The 25,342-nt window shown below is 45.0% G+C and overlaps 2 pseudogenes across 1 annotated transcript; both read right to left on the reverse strand.

Moving 5' to 3' along the window:
• Positions 1–8,431: 8,431 nt before the first annotated feature.
• On the reverse strand, positions 8,432–16,006 carry LOC123087396 (uncharacterized; annotated as a pseudogene). Its single transcript, XR_006441332.1, has 11 exons — positions 15,593–16,006; positions 14,052–14,772; positions 13,155–13,530; positions 12,797–12,846; positions 12,573–12,705; positions 12,290–12,418; positions 11,965–12,120; positions 10,238–10,457; positions 9,485–9,650; positions 8,804–9,009; positions 8,432–8,673 (listed from the first exon to the last, which is right to left on the reverse strand). The product of XR_006441332.1 is annotated as an uncharacterized protein (transcript).
• A 4,499-nt stretch (positions 16,007–20,505) lies between these two features.
• LOC123087397 (receptor-like protein EIX2) lies at positions 20,506–25,336 on the reverse strand (annotated as a pseudogene).
• Between the last annotated feature and the right edge of the window lie 6 nt (positions 25,337–25,342).

Raw genomic sequence — 25,342 nt, forward strand, 5'->3', positions numbered from 1 at the left:
ATACTGGGAAGCCATCCCCTCTTTCTTCAACAAGTATCGGTATGTTTTCGGATTCGTTTCGTTCATGCGATATGTGCAATCTTGGAGCGTCTTTTGCATTTAGTTTTCATTTTTCTTTTATGCACCATGCTGGTATGAGATAATCCTTGGTTGATTATATAATGCTCTTTGCACTTCACTTATATCTTTTGAGTATGGCTTTATAGAATGCTTCATGTGCTTCACTTAATCATTTGAAGTTTGGATTGCCTGTTTCTCTTTACTTAAACAACCGCCATTTGTAGAATGCTCTTTTGCTTCACTTAGATTTGTTAGAGCATGGGCATATCTTTTGTAGAAATAATTAAACTCTCTTGCTTCACTTATATCTATTTAGAGAGATGACAGGAACTGGTCATTCACATGGTTAGTCATAAAATCCTACATAAAACTTGTAGATCGTTGAATATGATATGTTTGATTCCTTGCAATAGTTTTGCGATATAAAGATGGTGATATTAGAGTCATGCAAGTGGGTAGTTGTGGATTGTAGAAATACTTGTGTTGAAGTTTGTGATTCCCATAGCATGCACGTATGGTGAATCGTTATGTGATGAAGTCGGAGCATGATTTATTTATTGATTGTCTTCCTTATGAGTGGCGGTCGGGGACGAGCGATGGTCTTTTCCTACCAATCTATCCCCCTAGGAGCATGAGCGTGGTACTTTGTTTCGATAACTGATATGCTTTTGCAATAAGTATGTGAGTTCTTTATGACTAATGTTGAGTCCATGGATTATACGCACTCTCACCCTTCCACCATTGCTAGCCTCTCTAGTACCGCGCAACTTTAGCCGGTACCATAAACTCACCATATACCTTCCTCAAAACAGCCACCATACCTACCTATCATGGCATTTCCATAGCCATTCCGAGATATATTGCCATGCAACTTCCATCATCATCATATACATGACTTGAGCATTCATTGTCATATTGCTTTGCATGATCGTAAGATAGCTAGCATGATGTTTTCATGGCTCGTCCATTTTTTGAAGTCATTGCTACGCTAGATCATTGCACATCCCGGTACACCGCCGGAGGCATTCATATAGAGTCATATCTTTGTTCTAGATATCGAGTTGTAATATTGAGTTGTAAGTAAATAAAAGAGTGATGGTCATCATTATTAGAGCATAGCCCCAGTGAGGAAAGGATGATGGAGACCATGATTCCCCCATAAGTCGGGATGAGACTCCGGACTTTACAAAAAAATAAAAGAGGCCAAAGAAGCCCAAATAAAAAAAAGAGGCCAAAGAAGCCCACCAAAAAATATAAAAAAATGAGAGAAAAAGAGAGAAGGGGCAATGTTACTATCCTTTTACCACACTTGTGCTTTAGAGTAGCACCATGTTCTTCATATAGAGAGTCTCTTGAGTTATCACTTTCATATACTAGTGGGAATTTTCATTATAGAACTTGGCTTGTATATTCCGATGATGGACTTCCTCAAATGCACGAGGTCTTCATGAGCAAGCAAGTTGGATGCACACCCACTTAGTTTCAGTTGGAGCTTTCATACACTTATAGCTCTAGTGCATCCGTTCCATGGAAATCCCTACTCACTCACATTGATATCTATTGATGGGCATCTCCATAGCCCGTTGATACGCCTAGTTGATGTGAGACTATCTTCTCCTTTTTGTATTCTCCACCATCATATTCTATTCAACCTATAGTGCTATGTCCATGGCTCACGCTCATGTATTGCGTGAAAGTTGAAAAGGTTTGAGAACGTCAAAAGTATGAAACAATTGCTTTTGGCTTGTCATCGGGGTTGTGCATGATGTGAATATTTTATGTGGTGAAAATGGAGCATAGCCAGACTATATGATTTTGTAGGGATAACTTTCTTTGCCATGTTATTTTGAAAAGACATGATTGCTTTATCAGTAGGCTTGAAGTATTATTGTTTTTATGTCAAATGATAGACTATTGCTTTGAATCACTCGTATCTTAATATTCATGCCATGATTAGATATGTGATCAAGATTATGATAGGTAGCATTCCACATCAAAAATTATCTTTTTTTTATCATTTACCTACTCGAGGACGAGGAGGAATTAAGCTTGGGGATGCTGATACGTCTTCGTCGTATCTATAATTTTTGATTGTTCCATGCCAATATTCTACAACTTTCATATACTTTTGGCAACTTTTTATACTATTTTTGGGACTAACATATTGATCCAGTGCCCAGTGCCAGTTCCTGTTTGTTGCATGTTTTTTGTTTCATAGAATATCCATATCAAACGGAGTCCAAACGGGATAAAAACTGACGAAGATTTTTTTTGGAATATTTATGATTTTTGGGAAGAAAAATCCACGCGAGACGGTGCCCGAGGTGGCCACAAGGTAGGGGGGCGCGCCTGCCCCCCTGGGCGTGCCCCTGACCCTCATGGGCCACCCGTAATGCGGTTGATGCCCTTCTTTCGCCGCAAGGAAGCTAATTTCCGGATAGAGATCGTGTCAAAATTTCAGCCCAATCGGAGTTACGGATCTCTGGGAATATAAGAAACGGTGAAAGGGAAGAATCTGAGAACGCAGAAACAGAGAGAGACAGAGAGACAGATCCAATCTCGGAGGGGCTCTCACCCCTCCCACGCCATGGAGGTCAAGGACCAGAGGGAAAACCCTTCTCCCATCTAGGGAGGAGGTCAAGGAAGAAGAAGAAGAAGAAGGGGGGCCCTCTCCCCCTTGCTTCCGGTGGCGGCGGAGTGCCACCGGGGGCCATCATCATCACCGCAATCTTCACCAACAACTTCACCACCATCATCACCAACTCTTCCCCCCTCTATGCAGCGGTGTAACCTCTCTCTTACCCGTTGTAATCTCTACTTAAACATGGTGCTCAACGCTATATATTATTTCCCTATGATGTATGGCTATCCTATGATGTTTGAGTAGATCCGTTTTGTCCTAATGGCTATTTGATGATCAAGATTGGTTTGAGTTGCATGTTTTATTATTGGTATGGTGCTCTCCATGTCGCGCAAGCGTGAGGGATCCCCGCTGTAGGGTGCAATATGTTTATGATTTGCTTATGGTGGGTGGCGTGAGTGAACATAAGCACAGACCCGAGTAAGTAGGTTGTTTGTGTATCCGATAAAGAGGACTTGATGCTTTAATGCTGTGGTTGGGTTTTACCTTAATGATCTTTAGTAGTTGCGGATGCTTGCCGCGCCCCCCTCCCCTAGTCCAATTCGGACTCCCCTTGGGAGGGGGTGCGCCACCTCCTGGGCTGCTGCCCTCTCTCTCCCCTAAGGCCCACTAAGGCTCAATACTTCCCCGGGGGTTCCGGTAACCCCTCCGGCACTCTGGTTTTCTCCGAAATCAGCCGGAACACTTCTGGTGTCCGAATATAGCCGTCCAATATAGCGATCTTTATGTCTCGATCATTTCGAGACTCTTCGTCATGTCCGTGATCATATCGGGCACTCCGAACTATCTTCGGTACATCGAAACACATAAACTCATAATACCGATCGTCACCGAACGTTAAGCGTGCGGACCCTACGGGTTCGAGAACTATGTAGACATGACCGAGACTCATCTCCGGTCAATAACCAATAGCATAACCTGGATGCTCATATTGGTACCTACATATTCTACGAAGATCTTTATCTGTCAAACCGCATAACAACATACGTTGTTCCCTTTGTCATCGGTATGTTACTTGCCCGAGATTTGATCGTCGGTATCTCAATACCTAGTTCAATCTCGTTACTGGCAAGTCTCTTTACTCGTTCCGTAATGCATCATCCCGCAACTAACTCATTAGTCACATTGCTTGCAAGGCTTATAGTGATGTGCATTACCGAGAGGGCCTAGAGATACCTCTCCGACAATGGGAGTGACAAATCCTAATCTCGATCTATGCCAACTCAACAAGTACCATCGGAGACACCTGCAGAGCACCTTTATAATCACCCAGTTACGTTGTGACGTTTGGTAGCACACAAAGTGTTCCTCCGGTATTCGGGAGTTGCATAATCTCATAGTCATACGAACATGTATAAGTCATGAAGAAAGCAATAGCAAAATACAAAACGATCAAATGCTAAGCTAACAGAATGGGTAAAGTCAACCACATCATTCTCTAATGATGTGATCCTGTTAATCAAATGACAACTCATGTCAATGGCTAGGAAACTTAACCATCTTTGATTCAACGAGCTAGTCAAGTAGAGGCATACTAGTGACACTTTGTTTGTCTATGTATTCACACATGTACTAATTTTCCGGTTAATACAATTATAGCATGAATAATAACCATTTATCATGATATAAGGAAATATAAATAACAACTTTATTATTGCCTCTAGGGCATATTTCCTTCAGGGCAGCCGTTGCCGATTGGCATTCTGGATTACTCACGCCTAGATCACAATCTCGAACAGCAACTGCCCCCCCCCCCAATGATCAAATGCCCCTGGGAAGACTGGTGCTATGTCATTACCTGCTATTTAGAACTTTAAAGGGTACTCAATCATTGTGCAGGGATAACTGATTTTTTTTGGAAATTATGATGTTTTTATAACCAATTCGGAAACTATATGACCTAATGCATGATTTTCAGAACTATGACCCCGTCGGCCTCTATAAGGCCGAAGACCAGCTTTTCGGTCAACCGTAGGCCGACGAGCGCTCTTCGGTCTCCTGTTGGCCAAAGAGAGGCGGAGCTGGGTCGAAAAGTTGTTTTCGGCTTTGTTTAGGCCGAAGAGTGTACTTCGGTCATCTTTAGGCCGAAGAGTCCTCTGGGGCCAGCCCTTCGCATAAATGTGAGGCCAAAGTTGCATGGCAGCTCTCTTCGTCTTATGTTAGGCCGAACTATCTTTTTTAAAATTTGAATTATGAATCCTATACAACCATTCCCCGTCTTAGACATTAGAAAGCAAATACTTTTCGGCAACCCTTTCCCTCCATATGTTCCGCCAACTCAATCCCGCCAACCCTTTCCTGTCGTTCTTTCCCGTCAACCCTTTCCCTCCATATGTTCCCGCCAACCCTTTCCCGCCATTTTTTTCCCACCATCTTCTCTTCTCAACCTATAAAAAAACCTCCACACTAAGGTGGGTAAGAAGTCCAGTGTAGTCTTGTCAAGATGTCTGATTATCCTTTTGATCGTAGTTTTCACCCTAGGATGAGCCAATGTCTTCTAAAATTAGCCGGTGATTTAAGATAGACAATAGGATAGTTCCATGGGACGAACTCCTCAGTAGTGACACCGTACTGAGTGAGTTGGATCACGGACCTGCTTCTTCCATTTTTATTCCTTGCACGGGCCTGCATCTTAGTAGACTCATCAAGTTTTGACCAAATAAAATCGTATTTGCGCTGCTGGTTCTGTTTGCATAATTTTTTAAACAAGTTCATCAACCGCTTGTTCTTGAACTGTGAGAAAAAATTAGCCCGAAGATGGCGCATGCACCACCGGCTCTGCAAGTCCTTCCAAGGTGTTGGTTCGTCTCCAGTTTGATCCCTCAGTGTCTTGACAGCCATCAATATATGAGCATGTCTGTCATGAATGGCACGCACGTTTGGTTGGTCCTTCACGATGGCAATTTTCAATTACCGGAAGAACCATATCCGGCTCGAAAGGTTCTCACCCTCCCCAAATGCTATAGCAAGTGGTATGATTTGACCGTTCTCATCCACACCAATAGCAGTAAGGATTTGCCCTTTATACTGACCAGTCAAGAATGTACCATCCACAAACATCACAGGAGGACAATGCCGGAAAGCTTCGATGCACATAGTGAAAGAGAAGAATACTCGTTTCAACACCTTGAAATCTGGTATACTCGGCAATCTCGTGTGTTGTACATTAACATAAGTGCCGGGATGCCTCTCCTTCAATATGTCGAGGAGACGGACAACATTATCATGAGTCGATGAACGTCCCAAACCTTTCCTCTGGAGCCTTCTGCTTAGCCCTCCAAGCCTTCCCATAAGGAATGTCATAATTCCATCTGACCTTCACTGATGTCTGGATGTGTTTTGCTTCCATATCTTTCTTCTCCACTACCTCAGTATACATGAGTTGCGCAATGAGAATTGAATTCGGGTTGGGATGATTCATCAGAAGGTTTTTCCTCAACACAATTATGTGGGATGACATCAGTGACAACCCAGTGGATGTTATACTTCGGCATGTGCCCGTGCACCTTCCCAAGACAATCTGTTTCAACACATTTTACGATATAGTTTGTTGGACTTGATATGTGTGTACGGAAAACCCTCTGCGTAGACATAGCCCACTTTATCACCGTATAATTCAATTTTTTCTTTGTATCATACATAGGCTCTATCTGTAATTGGTTCAGATTATATTGTCATGGAGTCTCATGTCCATTGTTGACCGTAAGGCCGGTCGATATGTCCTGATCTCATGCAGAAGGAATCGGTACCTCCACTTCATCCTTGGAATTTTCATAATCCAGACCCTCCGCCAATCCATCCTCCTCCTCTTCCTCTATCACCCTCTGCATTTCCTCCCCTTCCTCATCCCCATCAGCAAAACCAGAACCAGCTAATATTATTGACTGACCACTCTGTACAGTATCATGACCACACACATTGTGTGGCACGTAATCTGACTCTTTCTCGGGTTGGCTAGCATCCACATCCAGTGGTTGTGACCCGGATAAATAAATCTCGTTGGCCACTTGATTGCCCTGGCCGGGTTCATACCCCACGTGGAGTTGTATGGTATTCTTCTTCTTTGCCACAGGTTGCACTAGGGCATGTGGGTGGATTCTTCGGTCTCTGTAATGCCTTAACAGGGTCAACCGCTGCTGGCTCCTATCTATCAACATCAACTCCCACTTAACATTTTTACATGATTTGGTCCATGATGCATGAATACTAACGGAACATACTTTAGGATCCAACCCAAAATTGTAATCAACCAGTACCTCAACTGTCTAATGTCCAGTCTATCCGGGTCTGAAAGTGTCATGACACAATTTTTATACTCGCTAAGATCAACACTCAACTCATTATATCGAACATTACCAGGGCCATAGTAAACAGTCAAATTTACTGATTCAGACATTTTCACGTGTCAAACATTTACATCTTCTCATTAATCACAATGAACAAAATTATTACCCGCTACACTAACTAACCGCTAAAATGCCACCACGGACAGATTAACACTCGAAGTAAGCAATATGACTTATCTACACTAACTAAATTGTACAACTCGGATAAAATTTGTGACAACATGGTTATACCTTCGACGCATGTGTCCCTTGCTTCTTGCTCCTCTCTTCAACTCAGCTGCACCGGCCACCTCGCGGAGTACTTGCACCACCGAACAACACCACCGCCGCCCCCCTTGGCTCCCGAAGGTTGGCTACCCCCCAAGTCGCACCTCCTCCTCACTACCTCCTCCCCAACCGCACCTCCTCCTCACCACCACCTCCTCCCCAGCCGAACAACCTCCACCCCACCATGGCTCCTCCTCACTTGTACGCGAAAAAACTATCCCATAGGAAAAAAATGATCGTAGGCCGCCGGGGATGGCTACGGTCTACTCTTTCTTCGTTTTAGATGCGAAAATGGATGAAAAAGGGAGGAAATCGGCGCGGGGTGGCGAGAGAAACAAAGAGCAACAAGAAAGGAAGAACTGGGGAGCGAGAGGACGGAGAAGACCCGTTCGGCCTTATCCCGACCTCTTCGGTCACAGGGTGGCCGAAGACCTTTTCGATGTTGGTAAGCCGAAGACCATCTCTTCGGTCGCCAGCCCACCGGCAGCCCCTCTTCGGCCAACAGGAGAACAAAGAGCCCACATCGGCCTAGGGTGGACCGAAAAGTTGCTCTTCGACTTATAAAGGCTGACGGGTGATAGTTTTGAAAACATGCATTAGGTCATATAGCTTCCAAATTAGTTATAAAAAAGTTTTAAAAACAAAATCAGGATAATTTGGGTTTCTTGCCAGCAGATTGCACGATGACTATTCATGTATCTGATTTGTTTGTTGATGTGGTTAATTTGCATGAGAGCAATCACAAGCCTCATCATTAATATCACACATCAATTGTAACTACTGTTATTCACGTGCTTTTCATCTTGTGCTTGCCATCTGAGGCCCCAGTTACAGGAGAAGACAAGGATTTAAGAAATGCCATGTTAGACGTGTACGCGGAGGCTGAACTCCAATCCAACGGTTCAGAGTGTATCCAACGGCTCACGTCTTAAGTTAATCCTACCATACATATTGGTATATATATATACTGAGCTAAAAAGCCACTAAGACAAACAGATTGCATAGTGGGCAAACATACAAGGGTACAAAACATGCATCCACGGCACACACACACACATATATATATATATATATATATATATATATATATATATATAATGTTCTGGCATGATTTCGATGAGCACATCACTCCAGCAGAATCACAACTCAAGAGAAACAGTAGTGGTCGTTCTGTCATCTTCACCAGGCACGCGCAAAATTCGATAAAAACTACGACACAACACCGACATATTTATGCGTAAACATAGTAAGGAAGTCCAGTATTCTAGGTAGCATTGATATAGATGGGCGGTAGGGGTACAGGCTTTAGAACACACGGACCGGCTTCCCCATGGTGCTCTTGATGTACAGGCACCTCACCTGCAAAAACAAATGCAATGACCAACGTCATGCCATGTCTAATTTAGTCTTTTGGGCCTAATCACTTGCACTAGACACGAGAGGAAGTGAAACAGAAACTCGGAGGGAGTGAGATCTGAATGGGACTCACGTTCTGCCAGTTCTTCTTGAGCAGGGAAACCAGGAAGTTGACGCTCATCTGGATGTTCTGCTGGATCTGCTTCTCCTCCATCGACAGGTTGCCCACCGCGACGCCCATGCACAGCACCTTCTTGAGCTGGAACTTGATTGTTGCTTTCGTCTCGTTCACCTTGGCTTCCAGAGACTCCTGGTGAGAAACCAGAGTCGGGAACTTGCCTACAATGCCACCAGCAGACAACACTCAGTATGCAGGATCAGAACAGGGATGGTGAAGCTGTCTATGTTATGCACACAAGTATGAACTATGAACTCTCAAACAGATGGGGGCATAGAATATTAGAACACCATATAATGCAGTAAGCTCTACAAATGTCAAAATTCACAATAGACTGTTCTGCGAAAGCATGGATGCAGATGAGAATCAAATGGGTTGTCTGCAACTGTACAAGACCATATGGCATACATTTAATCCATACAAGGACAAAATGCAAGTAAATTACAAGGTTCAGCTAGGTTCACACTAAAAATAAAACCATCACAAAAACTAATAATAGATCAATGGTAGAAAAGATGTAACGCACACATCCACATGAAGACAACCAAAGAAATGGTATTCTAACTTCTAACCATGAGAAGTAAACCAACCAGCTGAGAGACAAGTAAACTAACAGAGACAGATCAGATTACTTGCCTGCCTTGTTGAGACCAGGACCAAGGAGACGTGGAATCTGCTTGATGATAGCCTCTGAGGCCAAGAAAGCATGGTACTTCTTGGCAAGCCTCTTGACAAGCTTCTTGTTCTTGTTCATCTTCTTAAGAGCTTCAACATCCATGGAATCAAGACCAATCTTTTCAGCCTGCAATCAGGAGAATAAGCTATGAGGAAGGTTAAAAGAACATTGATCCATCTATCACTTCAAAGAATACAGTTCTTACATATAGATAGCATTCATGAAGATGTAACAAAGTTAGTTGTCATATTAGCAAGGCATGGGCGGAGCCACTCATTGGTGTTGGGTTCAAGTGAACCGAATAAATTTTGCTTATTACTTATAGAATAAGCTAGCTTAAGACTAAGCAAAGAACTAATCCCACTGTTTAGCAGAGCTGGACCCGATGAATAATAATCCTAGCTATGCCCCTGTAGCTAGACACCTATACAATAACAAAAGAAGGTTCTAGCACCGGTCACATTCTGACAGCATGATGCAAATAATAACTCATGTAAAGAGTAAAGTGTAATCGCAGTATCACACTACTATCATCTTAAAGAGCCCACAATACTAGCGTGCAAGTAACATTCATTAGATGTAACAAAGATATCAGCACAGCTCAAAATTCCCACGACCAGTGATTGCTCACAGCACAGCCAAAATCCTCACAGCCAGTAAATGTTACAGACGAAAAGAAGAACTGACTAATAGTAGCAGCCGGCGGGCCATACCTCTCCCACATGCTGGGCGTCACCGAGCATGCAGACCCTCATCTTGGGGCGAGGGACATGGGGCAGCTTGACAGAGCCGCTGAAACGCTTGTCCTTTTGCGGATCATAGTTCTTGAGGCCGATCTGGAGCTCAACGGTCTCGGTGAACTTCCTGTTCTTCTCCTTGGCGTCCGCCACCACCTGGGTGATGGCCTCCTTGAGGGCGTCGGTCTGCAGCTTACTGCAAAAGCAGAGCATACGTCATAAAAAAGGATGGCATTTGAAGCGCAAAACATCCATCCCAAATCTGAACAGCTCTTACAAGTTACAACTACTTCCTACACTTGCGACCAACTGATGGCATACTACCTCGGCAAAACGAGCTTGAATGAATATACTTTAGCTATCAACCAACAGGTAACAGGTAGCACATGAATAGTCTAGTCACTAATGAATCACACAGTAACTAAAAATCTGGTGAATTCCAGGATAACCAGGCGAAGGACTGCTACAAAAAACCCCAATCTCCTCATGTTAATTGCCGCCACAAAGGGGTATAAACACCATCTATTCACCAGAAGAGCTCCTGACCCTACAACACTTGACAGATGCAAGCCACGAATTCGGTAACGTTTCAAAGTAATAGACAGCACGGGACCAGTGTCTGACGCAGCCACAGCCCACACAGTAGGCAGGCAGAGATCGTACCACAAAATCATGTACGTAAATCCCAGGTAAATTAGACGATGCAGCTGCCACGAACCCAACCTCCCAGCATGTGATGTGAACTCCCGGCACTCAGAACCAACCACAAAACGCCGTCTATATTCATCAGGATTCATCCAGGCCAAAAGGCGCGCGATGCGATGTATCCATCTCGGCCCCTCTCCGCCCGGGCGGATCTCTAGGCACGACTAGGATTTCGGCGGGGTAATCCGTCCATCCAGCGAGCGCAGGCGAGGAAACCAACGGGCACGGGAACCGGGGGGTCGGTAAAGGCGGGCGTTACCTCATGGCTGTCGCCGGTCGGCGGGCAGAGGGAGAACGCGGTGAGAATGAGATGAGCGGCGGCGGGGAGAGAGATCGACGGCGGGGGCCTTACCTGGTGTTGGTTAGGGTTTGGGGAGGGTGCGGCGCGAGGGGGGAGTGGCTGTGGCGCTCGTGGCCTCGGGCAGCTGCCCAAGGCTTTGGGGGTGGGAGGGTCGGGCGGCGGGTGCTGCCAGCCGTTGGATTCGGTGCCTGGAGGGAGAGGCGGCCGTCAGATCGATGCCACGAGGCGATGGGCCGTGGGAATGTGCTTGCCATGCCAGCCCAAGAGGAGTGCCGCTGATGGTTTCTCCAAATCCTTATCCTCCCCTCAAAAAGTACTAGTAATACTGATGATGATTTTTTTTATGGAAATAATTAAGGGTAACTTACCCGATGGCCTAGCAGAGTTGCTGTTCGTGTTGAGTCTTCAAAGGTGAATCCTAGCAGGCAACTTACCCGATGGCCTACTACTAAAATTTATACAAAGTTAGATCATCTATTTTAAAACGATGGCCTGCTTATGTAAGAACCACGTCGACTCCAAACCACACATGCATACATACGTACATACGTGCAACCGAATTCAGTTCAAAGCACTAATTGAGCTTAACAACAACTGCAACTCAAGTTGTAACCTGATATTGATAACGACATAGTTAATTAATAAACAAGTCGATGGTGACTGACCCCCACCTGCTACCATGTACAGACACAGATACTGGTACTCTACTACTACTAGTACTACTACCGAGTTTGAATGAACAAGAATCTTAAGACAACACAAAGCCAGGACTGGAAACTCTTCGTCGTCATCGTCGTCATCATCAGCGGCAGTTCCCTGCAGACACTGGGAGCAAGGGTGGCAGTCGATGCAGCTTGCCTCCACTCCATATCACGCCGCGCATCTCCAAGCCACCATGCTGCGGCTTCGGCTGGAAGCAAGAGGAGCGCCAGGCCTAGTGCTCCAGACATGGCAGTTCGTCATCGTTAGTCCCATCATCAAAAGGATGAAGTGTAAGAAGCACAACACAAAGATCACTGGACTAACCCAGGTCCCGGCTGTCGATCCACATGCTGGATGTCCCCACGCCATTCTCTTCTCTTCTCTTCTATTGCAGCTCACGTGGCGCCACTCGTGTTCCGAGGAGCCAGTGGCGGCAACATGTGCCCCTCCTGCATCTCAAGTATGCAAGGGGAAGCAGCAACGCCAAGAACAAAGAACCCGAGCAAGGGCGAGACGGCGACCGGCTCTGCCCTAGACTTCTCAGCTTCTTTCCATGTGTCATGGACTTCTGAGGCCCACGCAACTGTCTGCAGTTTAATCCACCGATGAAGGAGTACGGTGCCCCGCCTGCATCTCAATGTGCAGGGAGGAACAACACCGAGAAGCGCACGGGCATGACAGGATCAGGCAAATGACTAGCTCGGCCCGGCGCTTCTCGGTTCTTTCATGCCTGCTCCTGCCAGCCAGAAATGAGAAGGATATCTCATCCGATTTGAGTTGGAAGTTCAGCCCATGCTGGCAGGAGCAGGCACGCCCAGGCCCCTCACCGGGGCCGGGCTAAGCGTAGACTAGCTTCAGATTGTTGTTGGTGGTGAGTCTGCAAAAACAAGGGGTGAGTCAAGACAGAAGGAAACTCTGCAAGTACATAGTTTAGGATTCAATTTATAGTGTATACTGCCTAGGTAACATTTTACATCTCCAAATATAGAAACTAAATCATTAGAAAAATATCTATCACTGAACACTGGAGGTACAAAAAAACAAAAGTTGGCTTGCTTAAAGAGAAGATTGTATGCCAAATGCCAAAAACATAAAAAGGAAGTAAGACAGTCATAGGCAGTCATGGCTATCAAAAGATTACTCTAGGAAATCAGCTCAGTACGAATGATAGGAAAAAACACAGACCTGTGCAAATGGTCGCATGGAATCCTGTGGATGTACAAATGTGACCCCTGGGCGTGAAGGCATGGCATATTGCTGGGAAGCATGCATGAAAACAGAAGATCTGACAGGAGCACCAGCTTGACCAGGACTGTAGGGTGGCATAACACCATCTGGAGGCCTGTAGCCAACTGCATTAGGTGATTGAGCCGGCGACCAGGGCCCAGGCATGTGCTGAGCCATTGGATGGGGCTGCTGCTGTTCAACAGGAACAGGAGACATTTGTGGTGACCCAAGCTGGGGGAACTCAGTGTTGTAGGTAACAGCAGGAGCATACAAAGGTTGAATGGTGTACGCGCCGCCATTAAATCCAAATCCAGGATCAAATCTTTGCATATACCTGCAATGCCCATTTAGCGGTGAGTGAACTTGTCATAAAGTCCATATCCAAAAGGGTTTATAAGAACATAATAATAAGCTTAAAACCTTGGCACGTATATATACTTCTTTAGAATAAGATTGACAAGTATCTGAAATAGTAAGATTATAGCTTAATCATCTTCATCAGAACAAGTGAAATATTTTGATATGATTTTTCACCACTGAACCCACTTTAAATATATTGTTTACATGTTTCACACGAATTCCCTCCAATCATCGGCAATCAGTGCGAAGTTAATATGTACAAATCTAATTTCACAGATCCTATCAATAGTCCTAAGAAATATGACAGATCACAGACTTAACCACATACTTTGGTGGTTTAAGGAGAAAAAGTGCATTAGGAATAATTAAAGAGCACAGCCAGACCATAAAACATGGAACTACACTGAGGCAACATAAAAACCAGGTCCTACTGATTATGACACAGGAAACTCCAGCTCAGATAGCAACAATAAAAACTGTGTTATGTGAACAAACCTGTCATAGCTTCTGTCATAATCAGGATCCTTGCGATCAGAGTCACGGTCTCGAAATATCGCCACCCTATTGCCTTGCCTGCCCCTATTGACTGGAGGCTCCTTGTCAATCCTGCTTCTATTATTTGATCTGCTGCTAGATGCGGTGCTAGTCAAACTCCTTTCAAGGGTAGCTTCAGTCAATTCACCGAACCTGGTGTTTGAGTTCAACTCCAAGGAAGTGGACCTATGTAGGGTGTTGGGCAAAACCACTTCATCAGCTGGTCTTCCATCAACCGGACTAGTGCTACCACTACTGCTGTTAAATATGCGAGCACGTGCCCTGTTGTATTCCTCTTTCCTCTCCTCGACGCTTTTCTGAAGGTTGCCTCTGTTAGAGTTGGCACCTGCGCCTGCGCCGCCATGCTGATTCTTCTGAGGCCTTTGCTTAATAGCTACTTTGGTGGCCACAGCGCTGCTCTCTTCTTGAGGGAGATTAACTGGAATATCAGCTAGGCGGACAGCAGGCAATCGGCACTCAGCCGACGTTTTGCGAAGGATGATCCGCGAACTGGTTCCGTCAGGCAGGCTGTTATCCGGCAGGGCGATCGATATCAGGAAATAATGCTGTGCCAGACGGTGCGCAGCGAGGCGCAGGTACGAAGTCGGAAGACCCTGGAACTCAAACTGCGTCTGCCCAGGGTCACGAAGGAACTTCAGAATGTCTTGCTCCATCCGTAGCACTGCAATGAGAGATGAGATTGCAATGAGATAAAACTATTCGAGCAATGTTCAACTTTTCATATTTATATGTAGGAATCTAGTCACATAGTAAGACAAGATGCAGAAACATGATGCAACATAGCAGGTTAAAGGGGGGAATCCGATCAACGTAAAGCAACTGCCTATGGAACAATTCAAGAGTGTACAAATGTTTTAAATAACTGACATGATGATACTTGAGCAACCCAGACGAACACACAAGTTAGCTGCTAGCTTAGCACACGTCTTACGGCATTTTCTTGTCCAAAAGTTAGTACAAAATCGCCAGACAATTTGTCAATACGCAGTTCGACTAATATGGCGAAGTAATCCCAAACAGGAAGGGACAGGCTTCGGAGCTATGTTGCATTGTGATGCTCTGCAGCATGTTCCCAGGCTTCCAGCAGGAACACATGGCGTGCCTCGGCACACCAGAATACAAGCTAACACCACCTGTGGATGCACATGACCGAACGCGCGGCTCAAATCAACTAGGCGTACACGAACTCCTTGTCCTGCACAAGTACTTACATACAAACCTATTACCTGGAACGACAAACCACAGAGCTAGCACTGGCTATGGATGCACCTGACCCTTTACCTACCGCGCAGTGCCTAAAACAAGGACGCGAGAACTTTGCACGCTTCCCAAATTCCTCACCGCGCACCTGGAATTCTACCTGGAAGCTAGCCAGCTAGCTAGCTAGCGCGACTCGCGGCAACCAAAACTAGGGAAGAGACGCCGTGAATCTAGTAACAAGAGTAGCCGCGGAAACGAGGTCGGGCGGGGCGGGGCCGTACCTTGCAGGCGCTCGCGGGGCTTCTCGAGGGCCTCGCGGAGGAACTGGTCGACCTGCGCGACCGGATCGTCGGCCTGCTGCTGCGGTTGCTCCTGGTGGTCGTCCGCGAGGTCGGGCGAGGAGGAGGAGACCCTTCGCGCGGCGCCACCGGGGGAGGAGGAGGAGAGGAGCAGGCGGCTCATGGCCCCGTCGAGGTCGGCCGTCTCCCACGAGTCGGGCGCCGCGGCCGCGTCCTCCTCCATGCTTTGTTACCCCGATCCGCGCGCGGCTAGCTCGCGAACTAGAAGCCGGCGAGGCGGGGGGCGGGAGCGGCCATGGGAGGTCGGGGATCGACGGCGAGATCTGGCGGGAGGGTTGCGCGCGGCGAGCTAGCTAGGGTTTGGTCCTCTGGCCTGGTCTGGTCTGGATTTGTGGGGAGGAAGAAGGGAATCTCATCTCATCTAGTGGCAGGCACGCGAAGTTACCGTCCTGCCCCCGCGCCTGGCTCGTCTGACAAGGGGCGTTTCGGGGATTTCGTGGTGCACGTGCCGGGTCCGGTCGGGGTTGGTGTGTGCCTGCCGTACGCGTAGCGGTCTACTCTCCATCACGCGCTTCGGCTTCGGCTTCGCCCACGGCACGTTACGTAAGGCCTTACGCGGGAGACATTCTTTTCCCTTCCCTCGACCGATCCACTCCGGAGGGAGAGAACATGTCAATGTCATGCCGCCGTGTGTTTTCAGCACGCCAAGCCCTTTCCCTTCCCTCCTTTCGCATCCATCCATCCACGTCGAGCAGAGCCGTCATGAGTTAACAAAAGAATTACGGTGATAGTGTAAATCAGAAAACTCTCATAGGACATTACATGGCAATTTGAGAAAAACTGAACTAAAGAAGTGGAATAAAGGGGTGTATGAATTAATGAAGCACAAAAAGAGTGTATCATCCAGATTTTTGTTGGATTGGCATCAAACTTGTGATATCAAAAGGAGAGTTATCATGGTGTAGGGGGTAATTAGCAGTCAGCAATGTGAAAGGGGAGATGAGGTGCTACCTGTGTAGATGGAGCAACGCCAGAAGTGGCCTTGTGCAGTGCGTGTGTGATGGTCGAGCTCGAACTCAGGACCCGTCCTTGACCTCCTCCGATGTCGTGGGGAAGGGCGGTGGTGGAAGATGTGAAACAACGGCGAAACACCTCGGTCACGTGCTAGTCAGTGGTTGTCTTCACCGGGGCGGGGCGCCTGGTGCTGGCCGCGCTGACAAGGACAACGTGTGCAAGTACTCACGTATAGAGGCGGGCCCGATGCCGGCCGCGTCAGCGTGGGTGAGCAGGTGGCGCTCAGCCCCTGCCCCACGGCGACACCTCGACCGGTTTCGTGACGAGCTTGCAGAGGAAGGTGGACTCGGAGCGCACCCCCTGCATGGAATTTGGAGAAGAAGACCCCAATGACGTAGAACCCCGCCGACGAGGTGAGGAGCTCCCAACGCATGCACAAGTGGGCGCGCGCTTCCACGAGCTCGAGCGCCATCGCGCACGAGACTCCCCCAGCCGCCACCGCGCACATTGCGCCACTCCGCCGCCGGTCACCTCGAGGAGGCGCGTCGCCTGTTCGATGCGGGCGCCGTCCCCTAGGCTAGTGTCAGGCTGCGATGGTGATGTGAGGGGAGAAAGGATAAGGAAGTGTGGCTGTGGAGGGAGGAATCGTTCACGACGGCCTCTTGCTTTTTTGAACGAAAAAATCAACGACGTGGCTGGTCAGACATGATTCAAAATCTGACTTTCGGGCGTTATGATTTCCGCAAATTAATTCCTCAATCAGTATGGACATGATAAAAAAATGAATTGTTCTTTGCCGGACCTATAGAATTGATTGTTTAGTATATAATCATCACTATTTGAAGCCTAGGAGCGATCGCTAGGTCTCGGCGATCGCTCCTAGTGGACTGGGGATTTCTCTCGCTCTCGCTCGCTTGATCCGAAGGAAAACGAAACCTAGCTTAGCGTATATATATGCCCACATATGACTTCATGACAAAAATCATATTGGCTTCTTTCCACTAGTTTGCTGGCATTTTTCTTGAAATAAAAAAAGACACTACCGCAACTTGCAAACTAAGGCTGTCATGTGTAAAAAACACTTGTTCTCCAGCACTAAGTGCAAGTGCAACAGTCGAATTCATTCCAGTGCCACCATCTCCTTCGGACTCCAGGCTTGCGGAGTCGCTTAGGACAGTGCGGTTGATCCATGACGGTGCTTCACCGATAAAGTGCTATCGGATGCAGGATGCTCTAGCTCTTGCTGATGCATAGCTCACTCGAGATATGAGCATGAGCATCGAACTCGACGTGAGACGAGGAATTCATGTGATGGAGCACACTACGATGGGAGGAGTTCATAAAGGCTACGTGAGTTTTCAAAAATAAAAATTAAATAATGTTCATGAATTTCAACTATGTTCATGGATTCAGAAAATGTTCTTAGATGTGAAAAATGTTTGAAAATTCAAAAAAGTATTCCAGAATTTCAAAAAATGTTCACTAATTCAAAAGAAATTGCAAATTAAAAAATATTTTTAAATTCAAAAACATTCATTCATGAGTGTGAAAATATTCATGAAGCACATTTTTTTTGCAAATTCAAAAAATATTCAGGAATTTTAAAATAAAACATATAAGAGAAAATAAAAGAAAACTAGGAGAAAACTTATAAAACCAGCAAAGAAAAATAATCCCATGTGTCAGTTATCCTGGACATTACGAGACAAGATTGAATCATTTCATATTCATGCAAGTATTAGGTTCTCCTGTATTTTCTCCCGAACTTTAAGAATGCATGGGAAGCTATTTTCAAAACTAAAAATTTGGACAAAAGTAAACAACTGGAGAGCAACATAAAAGTAACTACAAATATTTAATCACAATACATAAAGCTAAAAAAAACTTCTTTGCTGACTAATCACGCTAAAATAACTGAAGTGGCGAAGTATGTTTTATGATCATAAGCTTATCCTGAGATGTTTGCATCTTCATCTTCTTTCGTTTAATTCTCTGAACCCCCATGAACGCAAATGACACATAAATCCAAATAGTGACCAGTAACAGCATTCCCAAGGCCTGACAGTCAATTTCTGAAACTTTATTTGGTGTGTGCGCGTGCTAATCTACACCACAGTATCTGCTTGCTCTTCTGTTTGTTCCACTTGAGCCTTGAGCTTTCAGAACACGTCACCTTTGTCAACTTCTGTGTGATGGATGGTCGCCTGATGGCCAATTCTACAAATCAAACTTATCATCGATAACGATGCCCATACGGCGCCAATCCTTGTTTCCCTTGACGGAATTGATGTGCCGGTTCTTGGCTCCAATGTCACCAGCACCGCTCATAGATTTCTGAAATTGTTTCTACTGTCTATCATAGAAATTAGAAAGTATCTTTTTCTTCATATATACAGATTTACTGAGCATAGATTTCCGGAAGTTTTATAATTTAACACACAGAAGAAATGAAGTTGCCAATGACGCCTACAATTGTGTCGAATGCTGGCGTGCCATGCATCCACCCGATTAATTTGTTCCCTTGTCTCTACTTTTTACTGATGAATCTGCTGGAGAAAACAAAATACCTGTTTGGCTTGGCAGTGAGACCTGATGTCCTCGTTTGGCGTTCGAGTTGTTGTTCCCTGAATACTAGTACTGATAACTGTTTTTTTGACATTAGAATGATGCATGGTTCCGGAAGTACCTTTCTACACCCATGAGCAATTGCTCCGGGTGTGAACAGTAAAATCAAAAAAATTCAAAAAAATCTGATTTTTTTGTGACATACTTTCACAAATGTTTGTTGTGCACGCAAAATTTCATCACGAAATCATATTGGTGGGAGTCGTGCCAAAAAAACAAAACAAAAACAGAGCTTTAAAATGCTTTTGTGACTAACATTTTCAGAGCATCGATTTGTTTTTTTACCACGCCTTCCACCAATGTGATTTTGCGATGAAATTTTGCATGCACAACAAACATTTGCGAGTGTATGCCACAAAAAAAATTCAGAATTTTTTTGATTTTACTGTTCACACCAGGATCATTTGCTCCTGGGTGTAGAAACTCCATGTCCGCATGGTTCTTCTTATATCCAACAATGCCAGTTTTTTTTTTTGACATCGCCAACAATGCCAGTTAGTAGCTCAGAGAGAAGGTGTAATTAAGCCGACAGGAAATTAGTGGCCAATGCTCCGGCATATGCAACGCATATCTCCTTTGTGTGACATATACAGAGTTAAGATCAGAGGTATTCAGAGTTGGATTTGCTCTTGTGATAAAAGGAGCCCAATCCAGGCTGACAGTAACCGGTAGAAATGCGACCAAGTTGTTACTGATGAACACTGCATATAAAGTTCAGAGAACGATGAGGCTAGATGTGAAGATAAATAAGATTGACACTATTGGGGACGGTTTCATAGCCAAGAAAAAAAATCACTCTACGCATCATTACAACAATCGTTCACAGTTCTGATCATCAAAGACAGCACCGAAACATTCTTCTAATTACGAAATTATTCAACCCGGGGAAGAGAAGGAAAATGCCAGATACTCCCTCCGTTCCGAATTACTTGTCTTAGATTTATCTAGATACGGATGTATCTAGCACTAAAATGAATCTAGATACATCTGTATCTAGACAAATCCAAGACAAGTAATTTGGAACGGAGGGAGTAGTAATCTATGTTACTCTACCTGGCATGAAGTATAGCAGCCACCAGACTCTGAAGATGGAGAAGGAGCAAGTCACCAGACTCTGAAGATGCAGGCAGGGGAAAAGACAACATTAAACTGATCAAATTATGCACTTCCGGTTAGCGTTACAGCACATCATGCATGCTATCAGTTGCTTGTTACTAAAACCAAAAAACAGAGCAACATGAGCTGCTTACAGTCACAAATTGCTCCGGTGCATCAGAACATAGTTGCTATTCGGCGCATCGGTACAGTAGACAGAAAAAGACGAGTTGCAGCTGACAGAATGCATAGGTATCCACAGCGCTCCAGAGAACTGTTACCAAACCAACAGTCTTCCGTTTCAAATCATCTTCATGAGGCAACTGCACAAGGTTAGCTTTATTCAGCTCAAACCTCAAACCATCATCGAACATTGTTTTTTTTAATTTCGGAAATCGTTCCACATCTTGTGATTGAAAATAAGTCACATACCTGATGTTCTCAACGTGGCATCAATTTTCTTCCTGCTCAAAAAAGGCCAAAGTAAAGATATTTCAAAACAGGAATGCCTAGAAACCAACATAAAAGAGCTGAATACTATATTTGAATTATCTTATTCATGATTCCGTTGGTGCGCCAAAGATCAAATACAGGCACTAGATATCCATGAACCTGACAACAAACTTCAAACAAAGCAAACCAACAGAAGCAAGGTCAATGGCCTCATTTTGCAGTGAAATCAGAATCACTTAGACAGATTATCACACAGCAGATTACGTCCGACCTTATCATACAGTAAATTACAATAAAATTCACTCTTCCCATCATAAGAATTAAAATCGCGTTGCACAATTTAACCTAGTAGTGTCCTCGTCATCCGTAAACAAGAAATAAACCCCATGCCACACAACTTACTTTGCTTGGGACTACTGTTGCAAGCACCGACTCTCCAGTTTCTTGACAAATATTGAGTAAATATTTCAGATGGTTTGTACTACTGCCCCAAGGATATCTGCAACCACGGTTGAAGAGCACACTTCCGAATTAACACCAAGAATTCTTGGATTGAACCTAAGAATCAGTCTTCAACTTGAAATCATTGAATCCTCTGTTTTCAGCTAGCCAGGAGCACATCAAATTTCAAAAGAAAAGAGAGCACAGAAATTCGCCGTCAGATTGTCTGGACCTTAGCAAGCTGGATCATTCCTGCCATATCCTAACAAATAATGTCCATGAGACGGACATGAGGATACAACTGAGCACTAACAACGAGCATGTATTGTGTGAGTTAATTAGCTGCCAAGATACAAAAAAGCCATCGTAGTATTCAGCAGGATTCAAATCATCCATCTGTCTGTAGTTATATGATCGAGTGGTTTACAATCAGACCAGAAAAATCTGTTTACAACCATACAATATATTGTGTCGCAATACATTAAATACCTTTTACAGGTAGCTAATAATTGCACCAGAAACTAGTACATATAGTAGTACACACCAAACATACATCTCTTGGGCAGTTCAACTGCACATGAAGCAGGCCACTCACGCTGCATCTTTGCGGGTCTTCTTCATCAGGCGAGCCCGAGTTATAGCCACCCTTACATAAACCTCGTCATACAGCTTGTCAACAAACTGGAAGTAGGAAATCGCCCAGGTTCTCCTCAGTAACATGGTGCAAAACACCGTCCAAAGGCCGACCACAAACCCTATGCTCATCCCAAGGTAGAGATACGCGATATGATCTGCATCTTCATGGACGACACTTTGCTCTGCGTCAGTAGTACTGGTAGAGCAGTTCTTGGAGATAGGGTGACCGCAGAGACCGGGGTTGCCGATGTAGATATCAATCTGGTTGCCGAGAGTTTGCAGCTGCGGCCCGGATGGTATCGGGCCTGATAAGTTGTTGTATGACAAGTTCAAGTAGCTCAGATAGGTTAGAGCCGACAAACCTGACGGGATTTCACCAGAAAACTTGTTGTTGGATAAGTCGAGGGACTGCAACTGCTTCAGATCACCAATCTTGTTTGGGATTTTGCTAGTCAACTGATTACTTGATAAGTCCAAACTGGTGAGCCCAATGAGCAAACTTATCTGCTCTGGAATATGTCCTGTTAAACTGTTACATGACAGATCAACATTCACAACTTGGCTGAAGACGCCCACAGTATAATCACGTGTTTGGCCTTTTGTGATTACTGGCATGCTATCCGCATAAACATAGTCATTTGCATCCTTATATATGACTCTCATTGCTTTCAAGTTTGATAGCAACCATGGTATGCTTCCTGATATATTGTTATGGGCCATGTCCAAATAATAAAGATTTTCAAGGCAAGTAAGGTTCTTGGGAATACGACCACTGAACATGTTTGATCTCACCGTCAATATTTCCAATCGTGGCATTTTTTCTGGTAACCACTTTGGCAATATTCCAAAGAACCTATTATATGAAAGATCAAGGAACATCAATTGTGAGGCACTCTGAAGAAATTTAGGGAATTCACCTGAGAGACCATTGTTGCTCAAGTCTAGACTATACATCCGAGAACCGAATTGATCTGCAGAGTTTGCTCTGGACACTGAAGAATTGTTATCTGACTCCTTCCAGCACTGCACAACATCTCCTGTTAATTTGTTTCTTGACAAGTCCAACCGTGCTAGACTAGTCAATTGGCACATAGATGATGGAATGGTGCCTGTAATTTTATTATCTGCCAATGACAACATAAAAATTTGTGGTGCTTTTAGCTCTGCTGGCAATGACCCTGAGAAAGAGTTTGAAGAGAGATCTAAGCTTGTTATATTTATAGGGAATAGCCGTGGAACTAGACCTGTAAGATTATTTCTCTCCAGACCAATACTGATGGCTGCCATGTGCTGTAGATTTGACGGTAATGAACCACGCAACATGTTTTCTGATGCATCCAAAGCTGAAGCTTGGGAAAATGTCACTCAAAACCAATCAGGAATAACATCATCCAAACTTGTATTTCCAAGAAGAAGATAATCAATGCGAGTTTGCCATCTAAGCCACTCTGGAAAACGGGGGCCTACTGTGCATGACTCTAAATTTATGTGCTTTAGTCTAAACGGAGGAATCCAATTTGGTTCAATATCCATTTTCAAGGAGTTGTCCGACAAGTCCAGATACTCTAAATTCAATAAGCCTGAAAAATGTTCCTTCACGAGCACACCATCGAGTTTATTATTGCCGAGACTCAACAATGTCAAGTTACCAAGTGCTCCAACTTCTAGCGGTAGGTTTCCGGTCATAGTCGTATTCCTCATTGACAACTTCTGTAATGTACTCCATGAGCACCATGGCAACCGATCCATGAACTCCCCAATACTCGCATCAATGTTGTTATCATCAAAATTCAGCACTTTCAAACTGCACAAATTTTCTAAGTTGTTCGGTATCAAACCCACAAGATCATTTGCACTAAAATCTATTACTTCAAGGGATGTCATGTTTGCCAATTGTTCAGGAATAGGTCCATGCCACTCACAACGGGAGAGGTGAAGCTCCTTCAGGCTTGTGAGATCCCAGAAGAACCAGTTATGCTCTAGTGTTGCGTCAAATGAGTTGGATGATAGATCAAGGACTTGGAGATGTGTGAGATTTGATTTTGAAGTAGCAGACACTATGCTGGTAAGGCCACAATCTACTAAGCGAAGCACTTTTAGAGAAGAAAGCCCGTTAACCATGTGAACCCAACCCCGCACAGCACGGAGGTCCACTTCGGTCAAGTCAAGATAGCTCAACAGTGATAGATGTGACAACCATGAGAGGTCCAACGTGTACAGAACATTGTAATAATCCCCACTAATATCAAGATATTGCAGATTTGAGAGATTACCGAGTTGGGAAGGTATTCTCCCACCGAAACCTGACGACGAGAGGTTGAGATACCTTAGCTTCTGTAGGGAGCCCATGAACGCAGGAATGCTTATGTGGTTGAAGTCATTGTAGCTCATGTCAAGATACCTCAACTGTTGCAAAGCAGCCAAAGAAGAGCTCATCTCATTTCTCGACAAGCTCAGGCTGTTGGACTTGTAGTAGTGCATGGTGTACAAACCTTGGAAGGCACTTACTACGTAGTTGTTGCGGAGGTCGAGCTTTACGACATGGCCTGTTCTGCTGCTGCACCGGACTCCCGCCCACTGACAGCAATCTTCACCATGCCATGAGGAGAGACGGCCAGCAGGGTCCAGAAGGCCCGCCTTGAAGGACAGAAGCGCATCCCGCTCCCTGCTGATGCAGGTTCCATTCCCACCTGATATCCTCGCCTGAGCACGGGAATCAGACGGCTCTACAAAGAAAATCAACAGGCAAAGTACCGATGCAGCTCCTTGGGCTAGATGCCCAAGCTTAGCAGCCATATTGGTTGGAAGAGGGAGAACAGCTACTGTAAGGGAACGACAATGGAATGACCAGAGACAGGCACAATATATGGTCCATGATATGCTATTCCCAAGTCTTGGTCTTGGCATGCACAGTTTGACTTTTGTTATTCAGAAGCAGTGGTTGGTGGAGTTTCTTGCTATTAGCTCAAAAGTGAGGCACCAACCAATGATTAACATGGGACCAGGGCATCACCATTTTATATCAAAGGCTAACACAATGGACAGATCAGACTTGAGCCTCCATTAATTGTTTCCTTTTGTGTTCCTGAGACCAGGAATGGAGTAATTTCCAGACAGTGAGTTCACTACTTTTTAGTGAGCCATCTGACGAGGAATCCACAGAAAAAATTATGTTACGCGCAAGAGAGAAAGAACCACACAAAAAAAGCGTAATATTCCAGTAATTCAGAATTTGCAACCAAAGTCCTGGGTTGCCTCTAAGTTCCCTGAAAAGGGTTGTCTCTAGCTAACAGGTCCCAATCAAGATGGTCAAACATGGCAACACACAGCAGTAGTAGCATCCTAATTCGATTTGGCTGTGTCAATAGCTCACACAAACACACGCCAGTTCTTCGGAATCTGAACCCGAGTATCACCACGAACAGAAGAAAAAGAAATCACACCACAGGAAATAGGGTAGAATTGATG

Source organism: Triticum aestivum, chromosome 4A (genome assembly GCF_018294505.1).
Source record: "Triticum aestivum cultivar Chinese Spring chromosome 4A, IWGSC CS RefSeq v2.1, whole genome shotgun sequence".
Taxonomy (NCBI): Eukaryota; Viridiplantae; Streptophyta; class Magnoliopsida; order Poales; family Poaceae; genus Triticum; species Triticum aestivum.